The 26691-nt window shown below is 46.8% G+C and overlaps 1 protein-coding gene and 2 non-coding genes across 3 annotated transcripts in view; 2 read left to right on the top strand and 1 right to left on the bottom strand.

The window, feature by feature from the left end:
• Machr-a (muscarinic Acetylcholine Receptor, A-type) overlaps positions 1-26691 on the top strand; it is a 472231-nt gene that overhangs the window by 359854 nt on the left and 85686 nt on the right. The gene's annotated exons all lie outside the window — the stretch shown is intronic.
• Positions 12579-12650, bottom strand: Trnat-ugu (transfer RNA threonine (anticodon UGU)). The gene has a single exon. It is a non-coding gene; the product is annotated as a tRNA-Thr (tRNA).
• Positions 13894-13965, top strand: Trnat-ugu (transfer RNA threonine (anticodon UGU)). The gene has a single exon. It is a non-coding gene; the product is annotated as a tRNA-Thr (tRNA).

Genomic DNA, 26691 nt, shown 5'->3' with positions numbered 1-26691 from the left:
ACGTAGGCAGCATTTCTGTGAGTGTTTTTAGTAGGAAGGTGGTTGAAGGCGATTTTGAAGAATACCATACTCTCGATTTCTTTCTTGTTTTGCTACTGCCCTAAATAGCGAGGGGTGCGCATGTCCGTTCATGTATTACCGCATCTGTAGCGACAAGTGGTCCAAACATCGGGCGACACACATGCGCGCACACATACATACATACATACATCCATGCACACATGCATAGACGCATACATACATGCATACATACGTACGTACGTACATACATGCATTCATACATGCATACGTACATACATACATACATACATACATACATACATACATACATACATACATACATACATACATACATACATACATGCATAGATACATACATACATACATACATACATACATACATACATACATACATACATACATACATACATACATACATACATACATACATACATACATACATGCATAGATACATACATACATACATACATACATACATACATACATACATACATACATACATACATGCATAGATACATACATACATACATACATACATACATACATACATACATACATACATACATACATGCATAGATACGTACATACATACATACATACATACATCCATGCACACATGCATAGACGCATACATACATGCATACATGCGTACGTACGTACATACATGCATTCATACATGCATACGTACATACATACATACATACATACATACATACATACATACATACATACATACATGCATAGATACATACATACATACATACATACATACATACATACATACATACATACATACATACATACATACATACATACATACATACATGCATAGATACATACATACATACATACATACATACATACATACATACATACATACATGCATAGATACATACATACATACATACATACATACATACATACATACATACATACATACATGCATAGATACGTACATACATACATACATACATACGTACATACATGCATAGATACATACATACATACATACATACATACATACATACATACATACATACATACATACATACATACATACATACATACAGCGAATCAGAATAGGAAATGAGGGGCTCGTTGAAATAAGACAGAAATAAGGGTTGGCAGTCAAGAAAACCTCGGAAAGCAAAGGCGAGGATATAGTTGGTCATTGAAACAGATAAGGAATTTGGAAAGAAAGAAAGTGGAGAAAAAAATGCCGGCCAGGTGGGATCCAAACCCACCACCTCCAGAATACCGGTCTGGTGCGATAACCACTACGCTACCGGCAGGGCTATTTTTCCCCTCCACTTTCTGGGGCGTTTATGTCAATGTAATTTTTTTCCTGTGCTTGGGGGTGGTAGCCAGCGCCACTCTGACTTCTCGGGGTGAAGGGGACCTTCTTTTTAACCCCCGAGCCGTGGCTCGAGTGTCTACGACATGTCGGGAGTGGTCGACCAGCGTTGAACCCTCTTAAGCTCCCTATGGCACCAAGACTGCCAGAACAGAGGCCCTCGCTATGCATGTAGCGAATCAGAATAGGAAATGAGGGGCTCGTTGAAGACAGAAATAAGGGTTGGCAGTCAAGAAAACCTCGGAAAGCTAAGGGGAGGATATGGTTGGTCATAGAAACAGATAAGGAATTTGGAATACATACATACATACATACATACATACATACATACATACATACATACATACATACATACATACATACATACATACATACATACATACATACATGCACACATACATACATACATACATACATACATACATACATACATACATACATACATACATACATACATACATACATACATACATACATACATACATACATACATACATACATACATACATACATACATACATACATACATGCATGAATGAATGCATGCATACACACGAAGCCTATGGACGCTTGTTCGATTCCAGGCCACGGTAGCCGCTTTTCTGATATAGGCGAAAAACGAAAACGCCGTGTTAGAGATTTGGCCGCACGTTAAAGACACCCAGGTAGTGAAGATTAATCAGGCGCTCTCCACTATGACACTCCAAATTGCCTGTGCAGCGTCAGTGCGTAAAACCTCACAATCAATCAATCAATCAATCAATCAATCAATCAATCAATCAATCAATCAATCAATCAATCAATCAAAACATACACACGAACACACACAAAGTACGCATTCTGAGTGCGCATACATCATCAGAGTGCACAGATTTTGTGTGGTCGACCCTCCAACATCTAGCGCTCTAAGTGATGCATTCACTGGTTAATTATTGTTCAGTGCACGTTTCAGCATGCACCGTGCAAGCTTATAACTCGTTGGCCAATACTGCACTGCCAGTACGTGCTGCGCTGTGGAGATGTATCACTGTGCTGGGGCAACATCTGCAAATGTCCGGTATGCACCGGCCTACGCCTGTCATTTTGGTTCGAGGTCCACGACGTCAATCAATACCCGCAGATAGTCGTGCAATGAAGATTACGTTACTTTACGTCTCCTAGGGATCAATTTGAAGGTTGCCGAACGTTAGGTCGGAACATAAGCCATTAGGCTTAAAGCCACTCAAACCTTGAGGTGCAATGTTGCCAACCGCTACCTATTTGGAAAGCTGTTCCTTGTACTCAGCGTACTTCAGTGTCCGTCTTGACGTTTCCCGTTATGCCGGAGTGGGCAGGAAGGCAATGAATGTCTATATGACGGCGTGTCTCTAGAGCGAGAAGGTGCAGGGCATTTACAACGAATGCGAGCTGATCTTTTGGATAAGATCGTAAACACTGAAGCGACGGTCGAAATTCCCCGAAGGTTCCCCACTGACGTGCTGGTCGCTCTATGATTGAGGCGGAAGCAGTACGCAGTACGACAAGTGCGCTATTCTTATGTTGTCTTGTGGATAAGCGAAGCGCTGAAAGTTGTACATGACGACGAAATCTACATCCCTATTGCAGATAATGTGGCTGACAGAGACCAACTGATGTGCGAATGAGCGTGGTGTTTGTATTTTACGTGTGGGATGGTCAGTTCTACGGCGAGGAACGTAAGGCAGGCGCAGGAATATCCTGCTTACGCGTAACGCCGGGTACCCCATTCGTAATTCGCAGAAGTGGGAGCATCCAGTCGGGTTGTGGATCTAGGAGGAGCTGGTTTGCTGGTGCTGCAGCGTCAGAAGGTCCCGCACATCGGTGGCTGAGCTGAGTGATTAGGAATGGCTGCGCAGCGTTTCTAAAAAGCGCCGTCACGCACGATGCAGCTCCTGCCGAAGCCAAGCGCGAATGGTGACAGCCGTCGATCTTCCACCAGATATCCAACAGTGGAATAAATTAAACTTCACTTGGCGGTCAATGTGGCGGACGTCTGTTCTTTCCCTTTGTCTCATATGTAGCTGTTTCTTCCCACGTCCAATGCGCTCCAACTAGCCCACCTTGTAGTACAATTGTTTAGTTAGAAGTCTTCACACCATGTCATTTTTGTCTTACTTTTTATTAGTTCCTAATAGTCAAATAATAAAATCCGCGACATAATCCTAACGTCCGTCTTCTGTACTAAGAAATTGTCCTGAGTGACTACGGATTTGAGGTGCTTCTAAAAATTAAATATTACAAAGAGGCACTATTGTCTTTATGGCGTTTCGATTGCGAGGCCGCCATAGTGCGACTAACCAAGCCTTCCTGACCTGTTTTTCCTCCTCCCAGCTGGCCAAGTGCGCGCCATCCCAATTTCACACAGCCATTTTTCACTCCGCCACGTCACCGTCAAATCACCGTCTTCCGTCATGGCCGACGGTTTCTCGGGCAATTTCACGCCGTAAACGGTGCGACGGCGACGGGAGGCCGAGCTCTACGTTTCCGTTCCGTCAACGCGACGGGACCACGCCCCGTGCTAAACCAGCCAATCTGAAAACATATTTTTACAGCTAAATTTAGCGAAAAGTGGGCCCACGTAAACATCTAAGCCATTTTCTTTACTTTTCAGATTAAGAACGCTCAATTCTAGGCTAAACTGATCCTTAGGCAGACGACCCTGTACTCTGACGGAGAGCTCCAGTACGAATGCTACTCCGTTTGCGTCTCCATCGCGGTTTCTTGACGTGACGGTGCCGTGACGGAGAAGGTGACGGCTGTGCGAATGGAGGCTAATTAGGTCAGAAAACGTCTGGATAACGTGTAAGAGGAGAGAAGACATCGGAATCTCAAAACCCCAGATATGCCTCCTCCTACCCCCCACTCCGCTTTTTTTCTCTCGGTGGAAGCGGTATTGACTTAAGCAGATTTAGCGCCTTTGCTCGGCGATTCCTTTCGTTGACGTCATAACTCTCCTGCCGAAAACAGAAAGAAATATCGCAGTGTAAGAAAAATAGCGCGAAATGAAGGGAAAGGGAGAGAAAAGGGGAAGAAATCGATTCCGGAAGCGGCTCAGGTAAAGGCGCTCAGAGCGGGTCCGGGCGCGGGCACCAAATTAATGCGGTCTCCGGGGCACCTGTTGCCCTCCGACGTGCCGACGCGACTCGGGAGCGCTCCGGATATAACTCGGGAGCGGGCAAAAATACCGGGGCGATCAAGGGCGGCCAGGAAACCGGTTAGGGAACTTCCCTACCGCAATCCTTCTCTCCCTTCTCCTTGTCGGCTAGATATCTCCCCGCAGCCGCATTTCTTCATTCCATTCAAGCCATTAACTGCGTCCGCGTTGGTAGACACTGATCCCATCTCCGACCGCGCCACCTCAAAATGGCGCACTCAGACGATCGTGCACGGATATTTTGCTGCTTGCCCCCTCCAAGCTTGTTACCTCTCCTCCTCCTCCAACATCTTAGACGGAGAAGGGAGCTAGGGAGGCCATGAGTTGAGGGCTCCTCAGAAAATTAGAGCGCGGTTGGAGGCAAGTCGTAACGTGTGAAGGAGAAGGAAGAGGAAAGAAGGGATAACGGAGATCAAGTGCAGGCCACCCTGTCTTCTACGCCGAGAGAGGAAAGCAGCCCCCGGAACCAAGGCGCGAGACGGGAGCCGCTAATGGCTTCGTAACGATATAACGACGTGCTAACGGGTTTACCGCCCCACCCCCCTCGCCTTCGTCGAGGAGCACGCCTTTTCTCGTCGCCTAATGCCCCGTCGTCTTAGCTCCCCTGAGTGCAGCCTTTATTACTCGTGCTTTGGCTTGGCGTCGGCTCCCACACTCTCTTTTCTCTCCTGTGGGAACAAGTCGACGGGTGGGCTTTGGTAATTTCGCCGGAGCCCATGTCTGATCATGACGTCACCGCCTTATCGGAACGCGCTAGCCCGGTAAGGTCATTGAGGAGAGCAGTCGGCGCTTGAGTCAACTGATTCGCCGAAAGCGCGTAATCGGAAAGTTTCCCTTACTCCTAAAGGCTCACCCCGTGCGCCGGGTATTAATACTATTACCGTAAAAACCCGCGCATAATACGAGGTTTTTTCCAAACTTTTACTATGTAAGATTTGTGCCTCGTATTATATGTGGATCCCAAAGTTTTGAGGCGCAAATTTGCACTTTCGGTTTCGGTTTCAGCGGAGGCTGCGCCATCTTTCGGTGGCGTTAGCTGGCTGCTACCTGCTACTCCTCTCAGCCGGCGCCATTTTGATTGTTTTGACCACGCAGAGGATCGGCACGTTCACCGCAAGTCTATCACGATGTCGGATGCACGAAGGCAGTATGTGGTTGCAATTAAAATAAAAGTTATTTTATGTGCCGAGACCATCAGGAATTGATCTGCAGGACGGCAGTTCGGCGTCACCGAAGGCACCATTCGCGGGTGGAGAAAGCAACTGGTGCTTGACTGGATAAAGTCTGTGTGGTATCGGCGGCCTGGAGCACTGTTGGGGATTCCCGTCAGTGCTCGTGTTCGACGCCTTTCGCTGCCACCTGTCCCATTCTGCGAAGAAGTTGTTGCGCGAACCCCACACCGAACTCTGTCATTCTAGGAGGAATAACATCGCAGCTGCAACCGCTAGACGTTTGCATCAACAAGCCTTTCAAAGACTGCATCAGGTCCTGCTACCAAGAGTGGAGAGGTCAGGAGACCCGTAAGTGACAGCTACCGGATCGCTGACGCGGGCTTCTCCAGCGGTGCTTTGTGGCTGGATCGCAGATGCGTGGGCCAGCATCCCAGAGGAGCTCGTCAGTCGCTGTTTTAAGAAATGCGGCATCTCGAACGCCCTTCATGGCACTGAGGACCACTTTCTGTGGGAAGACATTTCCGACAAGGCGACTTCAGGAGACAGCGGCAGCGAACCTGACGATGTTTGAACGGACGTCGGGAGACAGTGCGAGTGAAAACTGACAATGGCTGAACGGTAACTGCAGTGCAAATATATGTTTTCGGTGCTCTTAACCTCGCATTATATGCGGATGAAAACTTTTTTTTCTGATTTTGCTGTCCCCAAATTACACCTCGTATTATACGCGGGTTCGTATTATACGCGGGTTTTTACGGTAAGTCACTGGCATCTCCGCATGCAATGAACTCTTATACGTCATCAGTGCCCTTGCAGCAGTAGTACAAACAACGCGACGTTAAGCTAGAATAGACAATGAAACGTTTGAGAGAATAAGAAAAGATGAAAGAAAAGAACCGTTACAAATATGTTTCACTGCGCTTAGCAACTGCACCAGCATAAACTTTTGTTTTCACTTTGCGCTATTCAGAAATATTTCTGTGTTCTGGTTACAATAATGCTTACCAACGATTCCTTTCCTGTATGATTTTTGTGGTCTTTACCACCGTCACTTTTTTCTTCGTATGCTATGTGTATGGTTGTTCCCGACCGTGTACCGTTAAAGCGGCAGCCTGCTGTGTCTTCTCGGGTCAGATGCGTCTGGTGACACTTACCCTAGCATAATCTGAGGAACAGAACAACAATTGATTTCTACCAAGGCTAAAGATTTCACATTCACATTACCCCACACGTCATTCGATCTCTTTCGGTGGACAGAGACTGTGCAATTCCATGGGCTGTTGAGTTTGTGGAAGTGCCGTACAATAGATAGTCATGCAGACCCTCCTTATTCGACAAACCCATTTTTCAGAAACAATGTGCGTAGCGTGTGTTCCTGCCAAAGTGAGCCCCCACAGCGGCTCTACCTTCTTAACTCGTGCATGCGCGTTCATGCGTGCGTACGCGTTTGAACAATTTTAAGCGTTTCCTATCTTAAAGTGTGAATCTGATTGATTTGATTGATTGTAGGGTTTAACGCGCCGACGCAACGAAGGCGATGAGGCGCGCCGTAGTGGAGGGCTCCGGATTAATTTTGACCACCTGGGGATCTTTATCGTGCGCCGAAATCTCGTACACACGGGCGTTTTTGCTTTTCGCCTCCATCAGAAAAGCGGCCGCCGCGGCCGGGAATCGAACCCACGACCTTAAAGTGTGAATCACTCTACACACTGCTTACACAGTGCGAACTGTAAGTGCACAAAATACGTGTGGTTACCATGCAATAAAGAAAAAATAAGTGCAGAGATACAGAGTGCAGAGAAGTGCAGAGATTAGATCTCGAATGCCTTACCAATTCGGCTATCTGGGCGACTGTGTTCTCCTTCACTTTCTGGGCTATTTATATTTACTAGAACTGTACCTGACGCTTTAGGGTGGTAGCCAGCGCCACTCTGACTACACGGGGAGAAGGGGACCTTCTTTTCAACCCCCGGGGAGTGACTCAAACGTCTACAGCCTGTCATGAGCGGGTAACTGGCGGGAAGCCCTCTTATGCTACCTAGGCATCAAGGCTGCCAGAACCAAGACCCTCGCTAGGCTTTCGCAGAATAATATAGTAAGGAAATGAGGGGCTCGTTGAGGGGCTCGTTGAGATAGCCAAATTGGTAAGGCATTCGAGATCTAATCGAAAGGCGTGGGTTCGGTCCCCACTCTGGGCGCGTGTTTTTCTTTCTTTCTTCCTTATATTAAAAAAAAAATCTTAACTTCATTAACCGTAGTAAAAAATAGAGCCTAAACACACCCCTATGCCTCCTTTGGCGTTGTAGACTGCCGGCCTATGTTTCTGTATTTCCTCAACGAGCCCCTCATTTCCTTACTAAATTATTCTGCGAAAGCCTAGCGAGGGTCTCGGTTCTGGCAGCCTTGATGCCTAGGTAGCATAAGAGGGCTTCCCGCCAGTTACCCGCTCATGACAGGCTGTAGACGTTTGAGTCACGCCCCGGGGGTTGAAAAGAAGGGCTCCTTCTCCCCGTGTAGTCAGAGTGGCGCTGGCTACCACCCTCAAGCGTCAGGTACAGTTCTAGTAAATATAAATAGCCCAGAAAGTGAAGGAGAACACAGTCGCCCAGATAGCCGAATTGGTAAGGCATTCGAGATCTAATCGAAAGGCGTGGGTTCGGTCCCCACTGTGGGCGCGTGTTTTTCTTTCTGTCTTTCTTCCTTATATTAAAAAAAAATCTTAACTTCATTAACCGCAGTAAAAAATAGAGCCTAAACACACCCCTATGCCTCCTTTGGCGTTGTAGACTGCCGGCCTATGTTTCTGTATTTCCTCAACGAGCCCCTCATACTATATATATATATATATATATATATATATATATATATATATATATATATATATATATATATATATATATATATATATATATATATATATATATCTAAAGAAGGTCCCCTTCTCCCCGTGTAGTCTGAGTGGCGCTGGCTACCACCCTCAAGCGTCAGATACAGTTGTAGTAAATATAAATACCCCAGAATGTGACGCAGAACACAGTCGCCCAGATAGCCGAATTGGTAAGGCATTCGAGATCTAATCGAAAGGCGTGGGTTCGGTCCCCACTCTGGGCGCGTGTTTTTCTTTCTTTCTTTCTCACGTAATTAATAAAAAAAATAATAATGTAACGTCAATAACGGTAAAAAAAGTCTAACCACTCCCCTATGGCTTCTTTGGCGTTGTAGACTGCCGGCATTTCTTTCTGTATTTCTTAACGAGCCCCTCATTTCCAAACCCTATTATCGTGCGAAAGCTTAGCGAGGGCCTCGGTTCTGGCAGCCTTGATGCCAAGGTAGCATAAGAGGGTTTCCCGCCAATTAACCGCTCATGACAGGCTGTAGACGCTCGCGTCACGCCCCGGGGGTTGAAAAAGAAGGTCCCCTTCTCCCCGTGTAGTCTGAGTGGCGCTGGCTACCACCCTCAAGCGTCAGATACAGTTGTAGTAAATATAAATACCCCAGAATGTGAAGCAGAACACAGTCGCCCAGATAGCCGAATTGGTAAGGCATTCGAGATCTAATCGAAAGGCGTGGGTTCGGTCCCCACTCTGGGCGCGTGTTTTTCTTTCTTTCTCACGTAATTAATAAAGAAAATAATAATAATGTAACGTCAATAACGGTAAAAAAAGTCTAACCACTCCCCTATGCCTTCTTTGGCGTTGTAGACTGCCGGCATTTCTTTCTGTATATATATATATATATATATATATATATATATATACATATATATATATATATATCTTCTACTTATTTGAGGAAGAACGTCAATACATAAGTGGTGTTTGCAGTCCTCGTTTAATTGAAAGTATATGCATGCTCGATTTTTGCGAGAGCGAAAAAGCAGTGAAGAAACTGGGACTTATAAGGTGGTCTATAGGAAACGCATCACCTGAACTTATACTTTTATCATATAAAACATTTATCCGACCTATTATAGAACCCGCTTCAATTGTCTTGGATCCACACACTCAAACCAACATCACCAAAATTGAGAAAATCCAGAGGAAATCAGCTAGATTTGATCACAATTCGTACTGCTGGCGCGCGTCCCCGTCAAATCTTCCCAAAGCTGCAGAACTTGAAAACCTTGCAGCAAGGCGTCACCGGGACCGAATGAAATTTTTCTCCCAACTCTACAATGGTGAAACGGGAATTTATAAAACTTTATACATTCTACCGACTAGCCACCGCTGCACACGCTCCTATCATGATAAGAAGGTCAAAGATTTTTCGTCCAGGACTAATACGTTTAAGCACTCTTCCTGCCCACGCACGTCTTCCGAATGGAACACACTTCCCGCCCCAATTGTTGACTTCCATACTGTTTCATCCCTTCTTTCCGCGCTTTGGAATAAATCATAGCTTTCATCTCCCACCTTTCCCTGTAAAATCATGGCTTGGAAAAACATTTTGTGCTGATTATTGTGCAGTTGCTTGTTCCTTGTGTGCTATCTTGTTGAAATATTGTTTGCAAAGGAAGTGGCAAGGAAGAACATTTTTTTGTGCGGAATATTGTGCATTTTTTGGTTATTCTCTTATAATTTGTTTGATCTGCTCTAGTACCGAATACACACTCCTACCTAAGGCCTTGTAACAAGGCTGGCAGTACTTGTAAAATACATAAATAAAAAAAAACAATACGGCAAGAAAACAATGTTGTAAGTGTAAAATACAAACAATGCTGGCGCCCGAGCCTCGCGCTCGTGTCTTCAGCGCTAAGTGCTAATAGCTCCAACAATGGGCGCAGGACTACGGCAAAATACACTGGCAGAACTCCAATTGGTGACCGCGGCAGGAAGGGAAGAGCGTGAAAGGTGGACAGACGAGATAGGAGGTGCTGTTACTTGGCAAGGGCGAAAGCAGACTTTCGTCTTTTGATGACGTTTGCAGTGACACGAGTAGATTCGCGATTATTTTTTTTTTTTGGCAATTTGAACCTCGTATGCTTACGCATGAAAACTCGGTAACTCGGCCTCGAGTTTTCGCCATCTGTACTCGGAAGCGAGGACATTATCCCTACATCATACTACCACACAGCGGTGAACAGCATCAGCTCAGCCTGAAAATTACAAGCCCCATCATGCGACACTAAATACACCGCGTTTAAACGCGCGCATGCACGCACACACACACACACACACGCACACACACGCGCACACACACCCAACGTACATACAATACATGAGTGCAAAAGCATACATACATACATACATACATACATACATACATACATACATATTACATGCTACATACATACATACACACATACATGCATACACACATATATATACATGTATGCATGCATACGTTGATGATGGTGATGATGGTTTGATTTTATTGGCGCAAGGCCGACATGGGCAAAGAGTGCCAAACACAAAGTTATTTGATGAGGAGAGAACACGAAATAAAATCAGTTAAAAACTATGAGCACGGCTGGTGTAAACGGCCAGGCTGAAGAACAAGAGTGGTTAAAAGATAAATAAGGTGGCTGGTGTATAGGACCAAGGGTAAAACTATGGGTGGTATAAGATGAGTTGTAAAAAGTGAACTTCTGAAAGGAACTTAAGGTGCGCTGAACAGAAAACATGCATGCATACGTACATACATGGATACATACATACATGCATTATATATATATATATATATATATATATATATATATATATATATATATATATATATAGTAAGGAAAATGAGGGGCTCGTTGAGGAAAATGCAGAAAGATAGGGCAGCAGTCTACAACGCCAAAGGAGGCATAGGGGTGTGGTTAGGCTGTTTTCTTTTTCACTACGGTTAATGAAGTAAACATTTTTTTAATATACAGAAGAAAGAAAGAAAGAAAGAAAAACACGCACCCAGAGTGGGGACCGAACCCACGCCTTTCGATTACATGTCGAATGCCTTACCAATTCGGCTATCTGGGAGACTGTGTTCTCCTTCACTCTCTGGGCCATTAATATTTACTAGAAGTGTATCTGACGCTTGAGGGAGGTAGCCAGCGCCACTCTGACTACACGGGGAGAAGGGGACCTTCTTTTCAACCCCCGGGGCGTGACTCGAGCGTCTACAGCCTGTCATGAGCGGGTAACTGGCGGGAAGCCCTCTTATGCTACCTAGGCATCAAGGCTGCCAGAACCGAGACCCTCGCTAGGCTTTCGCAGAATAATATAGTAAGGAAAATGAGGGGCTCGTTGAGGAAAATGCAGAAAGATAGGGCAGCAGTCTACAACGCCAAAGGAGGCATAGGGGTGTGGTTAGGCTGTTTTCTTTTTCACTGCGGTTAATGAAGTAAACATTTTTTTTAATATACAGAAGAAAGAAAGAAAAACACGCGCCCAGAGTGGGGACCGAACCCACGCCTTTCGATTACATGTCGAATGCCTCACCAATTCGGCTATCTGGGCGACTGTGTTCTCCTTCACTCTCTGGGCCATTTATATTTACTAGAAGTGTATCTGACGCTTGAGGGAGGTAGCCAGCGCCACTCTGACTACACGGGGAGAAGGGGACCTTCTTTTCAACCCCCGGGGCATGACTCGAGCGTCTACAGCCTGTCATGAGCGGGTAACTGGCGGGAAGCCCTCTTATGCTACCTAGGCATCAAGGCTGCCAGAACCGAGACCCTCGCTAGGCTTTCGCAGAATAATATGTAAGGAAAATGAGGGGCTCGTTGAGGAAAATGCAGAAAGATAGGGCAGCAGTCTACAACGCCAAAGGAGGCATAGGGGTGTGGTTAGGCTGTTTTCTTTTTCACTACGGTTAATGAAGTAAACATTTTTTTTAATATACAGAAGAAAGAAAGAAAGAAAGGAAGAAAAACACGCGCCCAGAGTGGGGACCGAACCCACGCCTTTCGATTACATGTCGAATGCCTTACCAATTCGGCTATCTGGGCAACTGTGTTCTCCTTCACTCTCTGGGCCATTTATATTTACTAGAAGTGTATCTGACGCTTGAGGGAGGTAGCCAGCGCCACTCTGACTACACGGGGAGAAGGGGACCTTCTTTTCAACCCCCGGGGCGTGACTCGAGCGTCTACAGCCTGTCATGAGCGGGTAACTGGCGGGAAGCCCTCTTATGCTACCTAGGCATCAAGGCTGCCAGAACCGAGACCCTCGCTAGGCTTTCGCATAATAATATAGTAAGGAAAATGAGGGGCTCGTTGAGGAAAATGCAGAAAGATAGGGCAGCAGTCTACAATCGAAAGGCGTGGGTTCGGTCCCCACTCTGGGCGCGTGTTTTTCTTTCTTTCTTTCTTTCTTCTGTATATTAAAAAAAATGTTTACTTCATTAACCGTAGTGAAAAAGAAAACAGCCTAACCACACCCCTATGCCTCCTTTGGCGTTGTAGACTGCTGCCCTATCTTTCTGCATTTTCCTCAACGAGCCCCTCATTTTCCTTACTATATTATTCTGCGAAAGCCTAGCGAGGGTCTCGGTTCTGGCAGCCTTGATGCCTAGGTAGCATAAGAGGGCTTCCCGCCAGTTACCCGCTCATGACAGGCTGTAGACGCTCGAGTCACGCCCCGGGGGTTGAAAAGAAGGTCCCCTTCTCCCCGTGTAGTCAGAGTGGCGCTGGCTACCTCCCTCAAGCGTCAGATACACTTCTAGTAAATATAAATGGCCCAGAGAGTGAAGGAGAACACAGTCGCCCAGATAGCCGAATTGGTAAGGCATTCGACATGTATTCGAAAGGCGTGGGTTCGGTCCCCACTCTGGGCGCGTGTTTTTCTTTCTTTCTTTCTTTCTTCTGTATATTAAAAAAAATGTTTACTTCATTAACCGTAGTGAAAAAGAAAACAGCCTAACCACACCCCTATGCCTCCTTTGGCGTTGTAGACTGCTGCCCTATCTTTCTGCATTTTCCTCAACGAGCCCCTCATTTTCCTTACTATATTATTCTGCGAAAGCCTAGCGAGGGTCTCGGTTCTGGCAGCCTTGATGCCTAGGTAGCATAAGAGGGCTTCCCGTCAGTTTCCCGCTCATGACAGGCTGTAGACGCTCGAGTCACGCCCCGGGGGTTGAAAAGAAGGTCCCCTTCTCCCCGTGTAGTCAGAGTGGCGCTGGCTACCTCCCTCAAGCGTCAGATACACTTCTAGTAAATATAAATGGCCCAGAGAGTGAAGGAGAACACAGTCGCCCAGATAGCCGAATTGGTAAGGCATTCGACATGTAATCGAAAGGCGTGGGTTCGGTCCCCACTCTGGGCGCGTGTTTTTCTTTCTTTCTTTCTTCTGTATATTAAAAAAAATGTTTACTTCATTAACCGTAGCAGAGTCCTTCAGTGCTTTACTGGTCACGAAACTTCGGCGCTCGTTTCATATAGGGACCGCGCGCGCCACTACAGGCGCCACCGCCGCACGAAGGTCATCCAGCCGCCGCTTTCGCGGCGTATTGCCCTGCTCTTGGCGTGCAAACGCTCGCTGCTTTTGGTGTCTGCGCGCTGATTAAGTGTGTTTTTTTTTGTAGTAGTTAGCGATGAATAGTCCAGTCATCACCTGCCTTCAATGGGGTTTTATTTTTCGTAGTAAATTACCGTAGACTTCGGCCGCGAACGGCAACGGCTTCTGCGTGCTCTGGCACAAGCGCTGCGCCGTCGTGTTTTCGGATTTTTAAATCTATATTTCTTCTTTTCTTAAAGCAAAAGTTGTAAGTACCACACATACGGTAGCTGCATAGTCACGGACTGCTGCGGGCCCATCGATATTACAATAAAAAAAAAACCCGAAAGAAACCAAGTACACGTCGTTCAGACTACGCTTAATGAATCCGTTGATTACTCTGGAATGCACAGAACACTAAAAGAGATAGCCCAATAGTATTACCGCTATAATGAGTGGTACATACTTGAGAACATCTAAAAACGCTGCAGAAACGCGAAGGATCAAAACACGAAGAGATATATGTTGCACCATGTGTCTTTCCGCTTCCACGCTATGCAATCCTTGCAAAAACAGCAAGCGAAAAAAGAACAATAAAACTGATTTTATCACACGCAACAAAAATTCAATGTTACGAAGGGAGACAAAAGAGCGTGGTCCAGCGTACAAAAATTTATTTTTTCGCGCTGCGATGTGGAGCACACGCAGGAAACAGAATATTGCCACGTAGCCAAGAACGACGCAAAGCTTTTCTGACCGCAGCGAGCTACCGAGCTCCTGTTCTACAGAAGACTAGAATGAAACACAAACGCCGAAGAAGCAGTCCGCAGACCCGCCGCGGTGGCTCAGTGGCTAAGAGACGTTGCGCTGCTGAGCACGAGGTCGCGGGTTCGATTCCCGGCCGCGGCGGCCGCTTTTCTGATGGAGGCGAAAAGCAAAAACGCCCGTGTGTACGAGATTTCGGCGCACGTTAAAGATCCCCGGGTGGTCAAAATTAATCCGGAGCCCTTTACTACGGCGCGCCTCGTCGCCTGCGTTGCGTCGGCGCGTTAAACCCTACAATCAATCAATCAAGCAGTCAGCAGTGTGACGTGCACAGATGAACGTCAATAAAGTGAGTTGCGCGGAATTTGCTATGCATGCATTACTCTCGGAACGTTATTAATTTCAGACCCATGGAAATGGGATCGAACACATTGTCGAAAAAACAAAAAATCAAGTTGGCGACAAGGTGGCCCCCTTTTCATATCAAACAATATTGCCCGACGGGAAGTAGGACAAAAAGAGCAAACGGGCGCTCCGGTTGAAACGCCAGATAAGAAACCGGAATCGGCCACGCGTGGTTACAAAACAAACAAGAACCCTACGGGATAATTCGCCGAAATATGAAAAGTAAAAGCACAAGGACGTCCCAAAGCTTTTTTACACGCGAGCCTGAGCGCAAGGTAATACAAGTTTGCAAACAGGTAATGAAGCACCGCTACAACCTGACTGACATGACAAAAATCCGGCTTTAAGTTAGCCTTGTACAATTCTAGGTCCACGATGCTCTCAAAAGGGTACATTGCTTTTTCCATTCTCACACACAGTGCATTTCCACGCACTGTCACACACTTATAATCGAAGCTGAAATCTCCCGTTTCTTTCCTTGGAATGGCGCGCCTCCATTTCTCTCGCAGCTCCCCGTCGCTCGGTCAACAGCACAAGGAAACATTTTCTGTTGTATCGTTGTACAAGGAACGACATCTCGGGACGCAACACATGTTAGGCATCGTCGTTGCACTACTTAAGTCGCATCACAAGAGCGCGAGATGCACGTTACATTTTTTTTTCCCGCACAAAACAAACACAGCTCGCCGCGGCTCCGCCGTTCGAGCCAGCGCCACGCCGCCGAGGAGTGACCTCAGTGAGAGGGTGGCGCCACCGCGCGGCGGCCCAACGCAGCATATGAAGCTCTCCCATTGAGTTACGGAGCAGTTTCGTGACCAGTAAAGCATTGAAGGACTCTGACCGTAGTGAAAAAGAAAACAGCCTAACCACACCCCTATGCCTCCTTTGGCGTTGTAGACTGCTGCCCTATCTTTCTGCACATATATATATATATATATATATATATATATATATATATATATATATATATATATATTGCAGGAAAATATTTCTTGGACACCGGCAAGTCGTAGCAAAAAAAGAAAGACACACGTCGAAAAAAGAAAAGGTTTAACGTTTCGGCCGAGGGACCGGCCTTCGTCAGAACGACCGGCCTTCGAAGGCCGGTCCCTCGGCCGAAACGTTAAACCTTTTCTTTTTTCGACGTGTGTCTTTCTTTTTTTGCTATATATATATATATATATATATATATATATATATATATATATGTGTGTGTGTGTGTGTGTGTGTGTGTACATGTATGCGTACATACATGCATACATATGTACTCGTGTCGTGAGCAAAAGTCTGGATTCCACGTGATTTTTTTAATGTGCAGCGGCTTACCTGAACATTTTACCTGTACACCTGTTTGTTTTCTCGCATAATGCTACCCGGGAGTATTCACACAATCCTCCCATGGTTCCCGCGTCCATCCAGGAACGACCTGACCGCCAACAGGCATGCGAATTGGACTTGCACCAAAAATACCATCCAATTAAGAACCTCAGCCGCCAAGGGTTTGCCAACGCCTCACCCCCTGGTTTTATTGCTCCTCTGTAGTCACTGCCAAGAACAGGAGAAATTTTTTCCAATAAAGCCTACGCTGACTCGGCTTACACAACGGACGTCATCTTCAAATGGACAACGCATAGGCACCTTTCTAGTCCTCTGTGCCCCTACTGCGGCAGCAGCATTACACCGAACTTTTGCCACCTCATCTCGGCATGTTCAGCTTACTCAACTGACCGCGACCAGTTACTTACAACGCAAGTACGCCCGACGACTTCTGAAGAAGATCTCCAACATGTCATAACTAACCCCCAAATTTTACAGGAAATTACCGTAAAAACCCGCGTATAATACGAGGTTTTTTTCAAAATTTTACTATGTAAAATTTGTGCCTCGTATTACATGTGGATCCCAAAGTTTTCAGCCGAAAATTTGCACTTTCGGTTTCGGTTTCAGCGGAGGGTGGGCCATCTTGCGGTGGCGTTAGCTGGCTGCTGCTTCTCTCAGCTGGCGCCAGTTTGATTGTTTTGACCACGCGAATGATCCGCACGTTCACCGCAAGTCTATCACAATGTCGGGTGGACGAAGGCAGTATTCAGCGGCAATTAAAAGAAAAGAAAAGCTATTTTATGTGCCGAGACCAGCAGGAATTGCGCCGCAGGACGGCAGTTCGGCGTCACCGAAAGTAGAATTCGCAAATGGAGAAAGCAACTGGTGCTTGACTGGATAAAGTCTGTGCGGTGTCGGCGCCCTGGAGCACTGTTGGGGGTTCCCGTCAGTGCTCGTGTTGGACGCCTTTCGATGCCACCTGGCCGATTCCGTGAAGAAGTTGTTGCGCGAACCCCGCATCGAACTCATTGTCATTCCAGGAGGAATGACATCCCAGCTAGCTGCAACCGCTAGACGTTTACATCAACAAGCCTTTCAAAGACTGAATCAGGTCCCGCTACCAAGAGTGGATGAGGTCAGGTGACCCGTAAGTGACAGCTACAAGATGGCTGACGCGGGCTTCTCCAGCGGTGATTTGTGGCTGGATCGTGGATGCGTGGGACAGAACCACAGAGAGCTCGTCAGTCGCTGTTTTAAGAAATGCGGCATCTCGAACGCCCTTGATGGCACTGAGGACCACTTTCTGTGGGAACACATTTCCAACAAGGCGACTTCAGGAGACAGCGGCAGCGAACCTGACTATGACTGAACGGACGTCGGGAGACAGTGCCAGCGAAAACTGACAATCACTGAAGGGTAACTGCAGTGCAAATAAATGTTTTCTGTGCTCTTTTCCTCGTATTATATGCGGATGAAAACTTTTTTTCTGATTTTGCTGTCCCCGAATTACTCCTCGTATTATACGCGGGTCCGTATTATACTCGGGTTTTTACGGCACACAATTCAGTCTCGAAATAGGTCTCGCCACCACACTACTTTATAGAAAGTAGTGTGGTGGCGGATCGTTCAACCCCTCTCTAGATGACCCACAAACACTCCCTTTGCGGCTCCTGAAAGGCTCCTTGAAAAGACTCATATGAACCATCTTCCCCTAACCTTTTTCCCATGTTCTACAACAGGGCCTATTGGCCTCCTTCTAATACAGTCATCGATTCCACTCCATTCTAGCCCATGCTGACGCGCACTTAGGACAACGACTTGGAATCTAGACTTTTGTATCGACTACATCGGTTGGTATGCGACAGTCAGTAGTACAACGTACAAACAGCTAAACGATCGAAAGAGAAAACGTTATGTCGTATTGCCATGGTCCTGACATGGCTGTTCCGTACCTGACTGAAGTTTTTTCCTCTGTGGAGAACCGAACCAGCAGCGTTTTTACGACTACCAATTGCGAGCTGACGTTCACCAAAAAAAAAAAAAAAACTGCGGCCAGACCTATCTCTCCCTTTCGTTCACAAAAAACCTCAAACCAAAACTGCAAAGGCGTCGTAGCGAAGCCGAGGAAGGTCTCCAAACAAACCGCCGCCGATCGATCCATTTCCGCTGGCTACTACCGATAGAACAGCTAATGGAAAGCATGCACACAAGAGCAAAACAAGTTTGATCCGATCCCTCCGCCGCAATACAATAAAGAAAGAAACTGGTGCTGCTCCGCAGCACACAGGGGCGAGGCAGCGAAGTCAGCTTTGCAGTGACGGTAACGCGACCGGGAGATGAGAAATGACGGCCAGAACTTCACGGAACACTGGGCGTTGCCGCCCGGGCGGCCTCCGTCTCAAATTCGTCTCTTTTCCTTTTGTACGGACAGCGGCCTGCGCTAGCCAGTCGTCCATTACGCCAGCAGCGGCGTTGTGCTGCGGCTCAAAGATTCTTCCACTGCTTCGTCTCTAGCGTCTTACTTTGTCCGGGCTCTCGGTTCGTTGCTACGGAGCGCCCCTTTTGCGGGGTTTTGATGTCGCGTATGCGAGCTGGTGTGACAGCGGTGTGGGCGCGCAGACAGTTTGTTCTGCGGCTGCCGTCCGTTTTCTGTGAAGACAGACAGCTCGCCTCTGCGCTTCTGCAACCTTTTGCACGGACATGCCGCGCTGTTGCTGGGCGTCGGGTTGCGACTGCATGTGTTTCGCTGTGCCTGTGCGCAGGAAAGCGAAGTGGTAGAAACGTGAGTAGAATTCGGCCGCAGACAGGATTAAGGCAACAAAACTGTTCGAAACAAGTAAGTGAAAAACCAATCCGCAGATCACAAACGCGAGCGATCCAACAAAAATTACCCGCCGTTTGTATGTATGTATGTATGTATGTATGTATGTATGTATGTATGTATGTATGTATGTATGCATGTATGCATGTATGTATGTATGTATGTATGTATGTATGTATGTATGTATGTATATGCATATGTATGTATGTACATGAGTATGGTGAGGTTGTGGCTTAGTACTAAACCAGGCAATGCCCAAATCCTGTTTTGGCGACGGAACCCTGTCAGAATCGCAAAGAGCCTTGCACGGCTGCGCTTATCAATTATTAAAGGTGTTTATTCCTCTCTATCTCTCTTTATTCAGTACGACTCCTCGTGCATATGGGATGATGTTTGTGTCCGGACCAGATAGAGTGTATCCAAAGGCTACGCTGCCCAGCGCCCCACAGCGTGACATGTGTGATGTACCTCGGCGCGAAGCCATACGTTGGTTATACTGGTTGTAGGCTGCGCCCCGAACCTGCACACGCCTAAACAGTACTAAATCCCCATTACTGCGAAAACAACGCGCTGCATTGATCCTAAAAAAAGTCATTTCAATAAAAAGCAAAAAATGGCCAGACCCGCTGGTGTTCGAACCCAGGTCGTCAGCGCCCGTTCTAGGCCACAGCGGCTTTTTTTTTTGTTGTTGTTGTACACATGGTATGTATTTCCGTACTAGTCATTGTAGAAAATGCTATTTACAACTATGTACACATACTGATTAGTTGAGTACAAGACGAAGAACCAAACTACACATAAAGAACAAATATATACGTTTGGTTTAAGTGGTCTTTCACTGAGGTCACAGAGGCCGAACGGCGGTCCCCTTTTAGAAGCGACGCACACAAAAAACTTGTGAGATATTCTCGTTGAGGAAGTGAGTAGGATACACAGCACACAATTGCAGGGGTGCAGCCCCTGTGAACGCTGAAGGCGCAAAAAAAAAGTGTGGCGGAAAAAAACTGACTCAAAAAAAGAAAAACTTGCATGGTTTACTTTTTGGGCGACTTGCAACTAACGCGCATGACGCGCCATCTTCTGCCGGAAGGCGGCAACACGTGCCGCCAATTGGCAGGGTGCTGGAGTGCCGCGGTATTCAAAAACACCGGCGCTGTAAGCCTCTAACGACAACGCGACCAATGATGACCGTTCGGGGCTAAAAACAAGCTCAATACGCAGTACCGGTGTGTGTAATCATGCACTGTGTTGATTAATGTACAAAAATACAACTTGTTGTCGGGGTGGAACCGAAAACAAACCGGACACTACCACAGGGAAGAGAAAGCAACAGACTCAAGTTTGGTGTACGATGTTTCTGCCCGTTTACTGGCGTGGAAAGGCTTTCCTGGAGGACTATAGTGTCTCTACTATACTCCGGTACAATTATGATGATGATTGCTATCTGTTTCCCCTTCGTTGCGGGGTGATGACATGTCATCTTAAAAAAAAGGACTAATTACCTATGTTTTATACTCCTGGTTTAATACTAGCGCTACTTAGGGCAGGCATAAACAGCTCATTAGTCACAAAATACTTTTTTTTCTGTTACAGGTGGTAACTGTCCTAGGCAATACTCCCCGCTGCTTTTCGTCCACCAGCATTCTAATCTTCTTTTCGTCGCCTCGACAGCCTTGAAGTTAACTTCCTCTGTGCTACCCTTAAATTCTACGGGTTTTGGAAGCCGAACAGTTCCCTCTTGTAGATTTGGATGGATACCCTCACATTCTGTGCAGCATATTTTCTTTTCCGCAGACCACGCATACCCCATCACTTGGTGAATACTTCCCCACAATGCTCTTAATTTTTCAAATTAAAAATCCTGTGCCTCATCACCGCCGCTGGATGTTATTCCGGGCGGCGCGAGTAGTGCGTTACTGAAAATATTTTTAACGTGGCACAAGCCGTTTCCGTAATTTCTTGGACTTAATATGCTTATAAACTACCACAGCGACAATAAACTACGTGAGAAAGGGTAGCCGATATGACGCATTCATGGTAATCTCCTTTCAAACGCGCGCCTGTTGACATCTGGGACCATCGCTTAAGCGCAGTCATACTTTACATGAACTATTGCCGTTCTTAGCTTGCTACCGAGTATAAACGTGGATATTTAAGAGAAAAAAACGGAATATTCAAGGAATGGTTATGCTAAAGGAGGAGGAGGAGGAGGAACAATCCTGCAGCACCTAAGCAGCAGCGTGGTCACACGGCCCACCTTCTCCCTCCGAATATCCAGAGAAAATTGCCTTTAGGCCATCCTTCCCCTTCTAGGAAATGATAAAGAGCGCTTTGCCGAGCGAAAAATAAATGCCAAGCGTACGCCGCGGCGTCCTCTTTTCCGTCTTGTGTAGAACAATTATGCGGATTGGCACTGGTGTAAACGCACGGCCCTGAAACTGCTTGCCACCCCCTTCTACAGCGTCACTATCAAATCATTTGATGATTAACGTAATTTTGAAAGTTTCCATTTCGAAAGCGTCCTCTTCAGCACATTGAACAAAACTGTAGTGTAAGTTCAAGGACATAACTACATCAGGCAGGTAGTCAGTGATGACCCCAACCCCTAAAGATAAATGCGTCGCCGATTAGGTATGGGCTGGAATGCACTCGCCAAACAGTGCTAAATAATAAAGAGTATAAGCTACATGTCACTCAAAAGAGTGCATACTGCAGGTTATGACGTATGGAGCGGAAACTTGGCGCCTTACTAAAAAACTGGAAAGCAAACTTAAGTCGGCTCAACTGGCCATGGAACGAATTATGATAGGAGTAACACTCAGGGACGAAACGAGCTTTCTGGATCAGGGAACGAACTCGAGTAGGAGGTATCATAGTTCAAATAAAGAAAAAGATATTACTTGGGTTGACCATGTAGGCATATGAACCGACAACCGGAGAACAATTAGGGTAACAGAGTGGATACCTAGAGACGGGTATAGAAGGAGGGGAAGGCCAATTACTCGATGGACTGGTGAAATGAAAAAATTCAGGGGCAAAAAAATGGACTCGGGCAGCTCAGGAGAGGGGCGATTGGAGGTAAATGAGAGAGGCCTTTGTCAAGCAGTGGCCCTAAGTGGGATGATGATGGTTATGAAGATGATTATGATTATGATGACGACGACGGCGACGACGACGACGATGATGATTATGATTGTGATGATGATGATGATGATGATGATGGTGGTGGTGGTGGTGGTGGTGGTGGTGGTGGTGGTGGTGGTGGTGGTGGTGGTGGTGGTGGTGGTGGTGGTGGTGATGTCATGTTGCAACAGACAGAAAAAGATGGGGACAAATGAAGCAGACAGCAGACAAGATGAACGGCAACTCGCGACTAGTTTATTCGTAGAAATACGCACAACATATAAACGTTGGCATTAACGGAAGAAAGGAAACAGACCACAACCAATGACTCGAGCACACTCTCTCGCCACCCCCTGACCTACATCGTACACACCTCGTAACGCTTCCGCTTAAAACACCTGAAGCGACAGCAACGAACTCCTGCCGGGCTAATAATAGAGTTAAAGGGGCCCTGAAAGGCATTTTGAGCACACTAAATGAAGTAGCGCAATCGTTAGATTGGGTCGTCAAGGTCATCTGGGCCAAGTATTACTCTTTTACGCGCAGCGGAAAGCTCACACTTTTGTTGCAAAGTTTGTCGCTTTTTTCTCACCCTTTCCTTCGTGTTTTTGGACGCCGCCATCTTCACATGTCTACATCATCGATTCCCAGATGTTCGTCATGAGCTAGACATCCTGCTATTGGGCGGCTTTTTCACCCACTTCCGGCAAAGAGATGAGTCGTCTGCTCAGCGTCGACTCACCGGCTGATCTGCCAGGGGAGTGTCGGAGTGCTTGAACATTTTACGACAAACGAAACAAGTGTAAACGAACGCTTAACCGTTCGTATTGAATGAAACACGGCCATAACACGACATGGATATTCTCTTACCGGAGTACGTTCCACAAAGAAAGCGTTGAAGCCCCGTGGCACTTTTTTCGTGCAATCGCAGAGAACGCCCTGAGCCGAATGCCCGGGTTTGACGGATACATTTTTTTCCACTTCGAAACAATCCAGAGATGCGTTTCGAACGAACACAACGTCACAACATGCGTTGAGTCTGAACCGCGATTGACAGACGATGGGTTGCCTCCTCCTGCCCGTCGTAAATCCGGCACTCACCTCGCGCGCGGTTTGCGGGGACGAACAGCAAGTCACTTAACTCTGGCGCGCAAGCCGAGATGGCTTTTAACCACGCACGCTGCACATACCCCATGCGAGGTTGAGTCGTACGTCGCTCGAGAAAGATAATCCAGACCATGGGAAGCACTATCCACCCGCAGAAGCACAACGTCGCATTTGATCACGAAACAAAGGCGTCCACAACACACACACCATCGCCTCCTGTAATGCCAAACGCATCTCACACTTCCTAATGAGAGTGAGTGGTACGCCTGCAGTGCCCACATGTCGCGAGGTGGGGCCCCGAGCTGAACCGGGATCACGCAACCGTAACATTTCTGGGGCGGTTTGTGCCTTGTTGCCAAGGCAACCGATGTTTGAGATCGTCAAAGAAAGGCGCTCGCTCCAGCGCTACAAAGCTCACAGCCGCGCCGGAGCATGTTTTGCCAACGTTGCCGCTCTCCACCACGCGTCGCCCCAAGCTGAACTGGTCACATGATTGAAGCGTTTTGTGCACAGGTTCTGTATCGGTTTAAAATGTCTTTTTCACATGGCGCCGGCAGGAATTACCACCACCGCAAAATAAGACCCGGCACCAGCGGGGCCACATCTGATACGGCGCTTTTTGGATAAACAGTGCGCGGTGCATGAAAGGGACCGAGCGCAAGATCCTCCCCAGCGGCTGCGAGTTCGCCGCCGATTAAAAGTCACGGGCTGCACTGCAGCAACGCACACCGCGAAAGGGCAAGGCCAGGCCACCGCACACATGCGGCCAGATTTTTCGTTCGCTTATCCATCCTTGAGCGGAGTGCGGAATTCATGGTGTCAACAAAACTTGCCCGTAGCAGACGGCAGTCGGAGGAGCGTAATGCGGAAGTACGTCACCGCTGACTAGCGCAGCATCATGGGAGGGAGTGCTTGCGCGCCGTCAACAGTTGAAAAGAGGAGGAAACGCGGCGCGACGATAATGCGCGGTTTTTGATTTACGATTTCTCAGCTAATACTCATCGCTTTAACAAAATTCTTGCGGGAGGAGATTGCTAATACATTGTCTTATTTGGTTACATGTACATCGATGTATCGGCGGAAGGTATTTCAGGACCCCTTTAAAGAACGAGGGAGGGCAACACGTTCGACCCCAAACTCATGTTTCACAGCATAGGCTGGGTAAGAGCCTTATCTCCACCAAAGGAAATAAGGCGTTTGCCTTATCTCCTTTCATGGAGGGCTTGCAGCTTGTACCCGTCTTTCATACATCCTAACGTTATGTCTGTGCGGGTGATGAAATTTGTGGTTCCTCTCGCTCGTGTTTGGCCACACCAGCTGCCGCGTGATATGAGTACTAGAGATAACGAACGCAGCGATAACCAATTATCTGGAACAGTTCGTCATTTAATGTCTTCAAAATGACTGTGAAGCAGTTTAAAAGTTGCAGTGTCACAGGTAATGGTGGCGTACTGCGGTAAGCGGGGCGAGACAAGACAGCAGCAGACGTCTTGGTCGGTTGCTTGGAGCTAGAGTACTCTAGTTGGGGCCAAGAAATTATTGGCGCTGCCCACTACGGATTATTGGCCAAGTCGAATTGGCATCTCAAAAATGTTAAGATTTAAAAGCTAGGAAAAATTGAACGGAGGAGATTTTGGGGGAAGTGATGCCAACAATTGTGAGAACCAAAGAAAAATAAGCAAATTTTTACATACTGATGTAACAATAGATTCTTTACTGTAGAAGGAATAGAATGTAGGTGATAGGTGCAACCAACAGGGTAAACCACCTGTTTCGGAAATCAAAGAGTGAAGGCCACGACGAGCATCACCGTGGCAGAAACCTAACACCAATCCCCCAAATGACAGTAGTATAGGAACTGAGAAGGAAAAACCGTTGTCGCATTGGACGCCTGAGTTTTGTTGTGACTTTCTACCTGGGACATACCCACTAGGTCACTGGCCAGAAATTGGGAGCTTCGAGGGGCTAATGTGCCGCTTGTAATAGTGTGAAACTAAAACATAACAATTTTCACAAGGAAAAGAGCGCAAACTCAAAATATTATTCTCTGCGCGTGGCTCGGCCTTCTCCCAACACCACGTCTGGTGTATAATAAAGGTGAAGGAGCGCAGACGATGATGGGGGTGGGCCCTGCCTTGGTGATTATGATGAAGTTGCTGCATAGCCTCGATATCTTCCTTGTTTTTTTTTTTTTTTTTTGCGGTCCTCACCAGGCGGGTGCGCAGACATCAACACCTAAGTCTCGCCCTAATAAAGTTTATTCCTCCCCCCTCCCTACGGATTCCCCGAAGACGCCTCGCTAGCAGGAGAAACAAACGAATGAACACTACCGCCGGAATACGCAAATTTATTACGGCGAAAAAATAATGATAGGAAAAGGTGATGCTCTTATTTCCCCAGAGGATACCACCTCCCTAATCAATCCGCTTCAAGCCAGTCCTGTACAATGAGTCGAGTCGAGCCAATGCGCTTGCAAAACTGATGAATGTGTGCAGTGATTGCCTATATAGTTTAGTTTACGCCAAGCACACAAGACCTCCTTCGAGCTCATTTGCCGGGCTGTTCAGTAGCCCTACGCAGGGATCAAGACATTGTTAACTCGAAGATTCTTGAAACAAAGTCGTCCGGCAATGCAAATAAAGTAGAGGAAGAAGAAATAGCGCAGAAGCAACATCTGTACCAGCTTTCGCCAGTGTTGCTTTTTTTTTGTCGCCCTCTTCCTGCAGAATTTAAATTACGGGACCTTCTTGTTTTCGCAGCTAATCTTCTCGAGGAACGGGGAGACCTTACACCTCAGCTAGTCCTCTTGATCCAACGCTAAAAAAACGAGGGAAAATGTTTGTAGAAGCGTGCACACACGAAGAGAGAGAGAGAGAGAGGAACGTTGCAACGAAGTGGGAATTAAAGGGAGAAAGGTAGCTGGACAGGACTGTTCGAAAAAGGGATTCTTCTAGTCTTTCAAGTAAATTTTTCATCGTGGCGGGTTCTGTCTGTCAGCTTGATTCGTTGCCTAC

Source organism: Haemaphysalis longicornis, unplaced genomic scaffold, assembly GCF_048455015.1.
Source record: "Haemaphysalis longicornis isolate Haplotype H1 unplaced genomic scaffold, Haemaphysalis longicornis Haplotype H1 scaffold_8, whole genome shotgun sequence".
NCBI classification, from domain to species: Eukaryota; Metazoa; Arthropoda; class Arachnida; order Ixodida; family Ixodidae; genus Haemaphysalis; species Haemaphysalis longicornis.
The sequence above is the reverse complement of the archived record's forward strand: the minus strand, read 5'-3'. Positions and strand labels throughout refer to the sequence as shown.